The sequence below is a fragment of the Cupressus sempervirens genome, chromosome 1 (genome assembly GCF_028749045.1).
Source record: "Cupressus sempervirens isolate cs-2001-9-10 chromosome 1, ASM2874904v1, whole genome shotgun sequence".
Lineage (NCBI taxonomy): Eukaryota > Viridiplantae > Streptophyta > Pinopsida > Cupressales > Cupressaceae > Cupressus > Cupressus sempervirens.
In genome coordinates, this window is record NC_143118.1 from 34,012,816 (window position 1) to 34,019,273 (window position 6,458).

At 36.7% G+C, this 6,458-nt stretch overlaps 1 pseudogene; it reads right to left on the minus strand.

Annotated features, from left to right (window-relative positions):
* LOC149576035 (kinesin-like protein KIN-14E) overlaps positions 1–3,646 on the minus strand; it is a 72,039-nt pseudogene extending 68,393 nt beyond the window's left edge.
* Between the last annotated feature and the right edge of the window lie 2,812 nt (positions 3,647–6,458).

The window sequence follows — 6,458 nt, forward strand, 5'->3', positions numbered from 1 at the left end:
TCAGAAAGATTTTGGAAAGTTATTTCTAGATCTATAATGCCAAATTTGATATCCGACTCCTACACATAGTAAATTAATTTTTTTGGTGTTGGTTGGATGATGGATTATCTTGGTCAACCCCTAGGAATCTCTACCTTGACTTAAAAATGTAAATGTATGTAAATAAAACAAGATAAATGCAAGTATTCGACTTTATTGTACAAACCTTGTCAATAAGAATTTTTCCTTGTTGTATGTTTTAGTTGTTGAATTTGACATATAAAATGTCTAAGATATTTCCACAAGTTTCAATGGATCTACCATAACCACATCATGGAGCCATGGATGTAAATATGCATCAATAAAGAAGATTATGAAAGACTCAATATAGATCTTTTACCCCCATGGCCAATAATATGCTAGATCTTGAGGAGGAAATGCTCATAGAATCCTTCAATGCTCGATAAAAACTCCTTCTCTTGAATGCTTGAATTCCTTGATTGAAAAGTGTAGGTGTCTTATGTAGGTGTAAGTTGAAATTGAAGCCTCCAATTCTCCTTATATACTATATTTAAGGTGGGAAAATTATACAAGATGATTGGAGAACAAATATATTAATTTTTGGAACCCTAAGGTATTTTGGACCTCTCACCTCAATCATATGTAAGTGACCAACTTGGTCAATCTCTTCTAGAATAGGTTAACCTATTATAGAATAGGTAAACCTATTCCCAAATAAGGAAAGAGAAATGGTCTCCCAAAGTTTCGGAGGAAGTATAGATAAATTTAGAAAAGGTAGAATAAAATAGGAGAAACAACACATTGAGCATAAATCCATCCATGGTCCAAGAAGTCACTATGGGATGGGTGCTAAAAGGTATTCAAAGATGGGTGATTTTATTTTAATATGGTACACTTTTCTTCTACTACTTCTCATAAGTTAGTTCACACTATATAATGTTACGTATTAAAATGACAAGATCAATGTTCTGAATGAAAGTAGAGGAGACAATTGCTCATGTGCACAATTGATCACAATCTAATACATAAACATACAACTAATGATATGATACAAATCCTAAGTGGATTTAAACAATGAAAGGAGATCCACATTGTGAAATAGTTCTTCACTATCAATCAATTTTTTGAAATAAGCTTTCTTGTGATACATTGCATAGTAGAACCAAGTTCCATTGAATTGCAACTAAAAGAAACTCACACCATGCTAAGCATTGTATTTTTGCTAGTGAAAATATATACTTTAATTCAAAAACATAGAATAATTAATAAATAAATAAATTAATGATGATTCTACGAAATAAGTCCACATGGGGAAATCTGCTAAAATTGAATTAGATACAAATTCAAAAAGTTTTAAGAAGAAAATAAAATATAAAGGTGTTAGGAAATGTCTGCACGGTCATAATAGGGCAACAATTAGGGACCCTAAATATACAAAAAATTAATGACTTGGATTATTTGGCACAACTAAAGAAGAAGCTAATGCCTATGATAAAGCCACAATGTCCATCAGATGAGTTAGAAAAAACACACATTTTGACTACAAAAATTCAACTCCATGTAGTTTTATCAAACATGATAAATTTTCATCTTGGAAAGTGTAGTCAAATTCTAAAGTAGAACCATTTATGACTCAATCCATAAAGATAATATGAGATCAATCATCTAAATATATGTACATGAATTCAAGAGAAACACTAGAGACAATGATGCTTAAGAAAAACTAAATTTGCATATTTAAAAGAGTCTGCACTTGTAGCAACACGTGATAATAGAAAAACTTGTATTCAAAATGAAAGTAGTTGGACCAAAGAATACTTTGACAATCCTACTATAGTAAAAAATGTTAGTTCTCAACTTGCATCTAACTATCTTGATCCTCAACAATCCTACAAAAATATTACATTCAATAACTATACTAGTATCACTTCAATTCCAGATCAATATTTTGTCCTTCATTCTAACCACAGAGCTTATCAATATCTTTAGTGGACCTACTTACACAATTCCTAGTTTTATCCTTGCAAGACAACCTTGGCTACTTACATTAGCACTAATTGTATTGCTCTGTTATCTAGGAATGCTAATTGCACAATGCCAATAAGATTTTCTAATTTACTTTTATCAAATGTATTCAACTCATAATTCAAACATATTTTTACAAAGAATACTTATCCGCATATAGATGTACTTGACCAAATAGTCAAGGAATAAATTTCAATCTCAAATCCAAGCGAGCAAGTGAAAAAAATCAAAAAAACTATGCAAACCATATTACCACTCAATACATGCTTGATGCAATAATTTTTTATGTGATGTTAGTGATTGTCCATCTAAACTTTCAACTTCCATTATAGACAACTTGATAGAAATGAAACCCATGTGGCCACAAGTGAATGAATTCACTTGTATGAACTTATAAATTATTGTGGTTTCACAACACATGCCCCATTTTGACTAGAAATGGGGACCCCCTACTTTATTTTTTGGGTTTTCTAGAACCCTAGTCCATGGTCTAAGTCTTTTAAGGGTTTCATTTAGTGTTTCTAGTCAGATTTGGGTTCTGGATCAAAAACCTAGAGTCTGAATTTCATTAGTCAGAGGGGATAAGTCCTTTTTTCAAAGAAAAGGTGCACCAATGCATGTAATTAGGTGCGCTAGTGCGCCAAAAAAATTAAAAAAGGAATCACCCCTCTTTTGGTGATGTGCAGCAGTGCAACACCAAAGGTGCATGGGCGTCCCCGTGTCTATAAAACTTGGGGGGCATGCTCCCCTTCTTACTTTATTTTTTCCTTCTAAAGATTTTAAGGTGTAGCTCTGCACATGAACTAGTGCACTCTTCCTTTGATCCTTGCTTTGCCTTCACCTACCATCACACACGAACATTAAAGCTAACCTAATATAAGGTGTACAGTAGCACACCTAATTAGGTGCACTACTGTGCACCTTTACAAAAAGAAAAAAGCTAAAAACCCTTAAAAAATAAAGAAAAAATCCAAGGTTAGGGTGCACAGTAGTGCATTCTTAAAAATGAGACACTTTTTTGTGCTAAGTTAAAAGGGTGTGCATCAACACACCCCATGAGGTGTGTGTTGTGGTGTCCACAACACACACCCCATTCCTCAATAGGAATGGGGAACCCTACTTTTTTTGACTCCCAAACTCACAGTTCGAGAGCTGGGATTAGAAAATTAGAAAAAAACACAAAAAATTAGAAAATTAGAAAAAAACACAAAAAAATAGAAAATTAGAAAAAAAAAAAAAATTAGAAAATTAGAAAAAATACAAAAAATTAGAAAATTAGAAAAAATGCAAAAAATTAGAAAAAAAAATATTAAAAAAAAATGAAATGACGAGCGCACATTGCGCGCGCGCATGGACGAAATGTGCAGCACACACCAACATGCGTGCCAAGGTGCACCACGCACTTCACCCAACGCGCCTGGCTTATAAAAGCCCCCTCCCATCACCCATCTCTTTTTCATTTCTATTTTGTTCACCACGTTTTGGCAGTCTGCTCCCAAGATAAACTATGCACCTTTTGTCTCCTGTGCTATGCGCACTAACAATGTCGTGCATGATTTATGGAGCCGTGTGTGCCATGAAACCGCACCTGTGCCTGATCCATGGTGCCACGCTTGCCCATAAAACCGCGCGTGCCTAAAGACTATGGCGCCGCTTGCACCCATAAAACCCCCATTCTATCGCATGCGACGCAACATGTGCCCACACCAAAATTTCCTCCATACAGCACAACGTGTGCCCGCACTTGTGTCCGCTTGCTTTCCGTAGCGCTCTTCCAACACTGCACGCCCTCATTAAAAAAAATGATGCTACGTGCTTGTGTGTGCACGTGCTTACCCAGCACCATGCACTGCGCCTCCAATAATACGCCACGTGCTTCATCCAATCCACCGCCACTTTCAAGCCCCCGTGTGCCTACTTGAAACCCTTGCCCCGTGCCTCTTGCGCATGCATCCACCTCGTAACCCCACACATTTTTAAAAAAAAATTATTTAAAAAAAATAAAAATAAATAAAAAGATAAAAAATATTCAAAATACCTAAGGGGACATTTTTTTTCCCCTCTGCTTTTTTTAATGTAATATTTTACTCTTTATCTATGAACTAATGATATTTTTTCTCATTGTGTGCGTGTAGGTGATTAAATGGCGTCAATATTTGGAGTAGCACCCAAATTGATAGTCTTCAAATTCCAAGGCATACCATCCAAATTGAGATTTCATGATGATTACATAAAAATTAGAGATACTAACCTAGGGCACACTGACTTAGGAGAATTCCTGAAAACCTGTAATAAGCCAACTAAGAGGTCAGATCTAGTATCCTCCTTGATATGTTCTGGGTTGGTGAACGTAGCATCACATCCCATTTTAGTGTAATCAACATAACTAGTAATGACATTGGCACAACATTTTGTTCCTGATGAGAGAGTGGTAAAAAGTGTGACAGGAGAAGTGGTCCTTGATCTTCGACCCGACAACATTGAGAGGGTCTTTCATCTGTCAAGAGAAGATCAATTCATTAGGCTCTCCTAAAAATCAACAAAGACATGGTATAGGGAACATACGAAGTAGGTGACAAATATTATACAATCATCTTATCTCATTGAGAGACCTCCTCGAGGAAGGATAACAAGAAAAGTGGATATGACTCGGGGATATATGAAGGAGGATATTGGTTACTCCATCATCCTTTTGAGAAGAGTCATGGATTTATCTGTAGCAAGCCACCTTAATACCTTCATGATCAACTTTATTGAGACCATCAAAACATCAAAGGTACCATTGGACTGGGCCACCACACTAAGTGAAAACTTGTGTGAGCAATTGAGGACAGTGAAAGACAAGAAGAAGTTTTATATGATGTCTTACATAGTATCCCTACTTGTAGCAAGGGCAACATATTATCTTGGATTGTATAGAAAGGGCAACATGCAGGATCCCAATGCCTGGCCTTACATAGTCTACCCTCAACTGGTGAAGAAGAAACTATCTACTCAAAGCAAGGAATATAGAATCATGAATGATGCGTTCATTTTTGTGATCATTCAATTCATTGAAGGACATTATGGAAAGAGGCTATCTGATGAAGAAAAAGCACAGATAACAACTCTTGAGGCCTATTTAATTTAGTTTAAGATGTTTACATACTTGCGGGTAGGTGGTGCCACTATCAACCCCAAGAAACTCCCCAGATATCCGAGTGACAAGCTGGTGCTATTGGAGATTTCTCGGCAGATTAAATCTACATATGAAAGGGTGAAGAGACAAAGAAGACTTTGTTAGACATGGCCTCTCGTCATTGGACCATACCAAGTAAAACATAAGCAAGACATTCCGACTTTCAAATGGGAATGGGAGAATTATCCCCTTGAGGAGTATAATTCCCCTAGGATACATTTTGATAATGTTGGGAAAGTACAGAGTATGGCTGGAAAAGAGTTTCATCATGAAGATGCTATTGAAGATCATTGGATGAACGCAAAAAATGACTATGATATCTGCATTAAAGATTATTCTAGGATGACTTTGTATCTGGTAGAGAAGACCCTCAATCTAAATATTCTAGAGGAAATAAGGCAACAAGATTCTAAGGAGCCATTTGACCCCCTGTTCAACTTAGACAAAATCGAAGAAAGACCCATTATGAATGCAGAAGTTGATAGGGAGGAGGGCAATGATATCAATCATTAGGCAAAACATGTGGTTAGAATGATGAAGGAATGGATCAAGCAGCCTTTTTCACTTGATCCCATACTTGACACTATAGTCTTCCATGCTCAAGCCCGCCCTGGGAAAGGTAGAGGAAGGAAAGTTATAGTTCCTACTTTTGTGCTCCAATCTCCCATCAGGCCAGAGATAGTATACCAACTTGAGCACCCAATTAGATACTATCATCCTCTTGAGAGGATAGGAAAGAATAAAAGGAAGAGAACTTCCCCACAAAGCATTCAAGTAGAATAGGGTGAAGTGCAAGCGCCTTCCCATTAGCAACAAGAAGAGGTACAAGGATCTGAGGATATCAGAGCTTCTCAAGTCTAGGATAATCCTCCACTGCCTCCCTTTGTGCCTACTCAATCAGAAGAGGAAGAGAGTCAGCAAGTTTCTATCCCTCTGACATAGGAAGAACATGCTTCCCCTTCTGTCTCTATAAAATAAAAGAAGATTAAGATCCGAATGAAGAAAAGGAAAAGGGTGACTAAGAGAATGGTCCCTTTTCCTTCTGTTCTTGAAACCATCCTAGAAGAAGAAGAAGAGGAAGCAGAGGAGATAGATGAAGAGGAAGAAGTTACCATACAAAGAAGAACCTAGCTAGCTAGAGATATGGAGGAAGAAAGGAGAAGGAGTACCTTGAGCATATCACCATCCACTTAGGCAATACCCTTACAAGTCTCTTCTTCTAAAGATGAAGTGAAACAATGGGTAGATGAGCAAA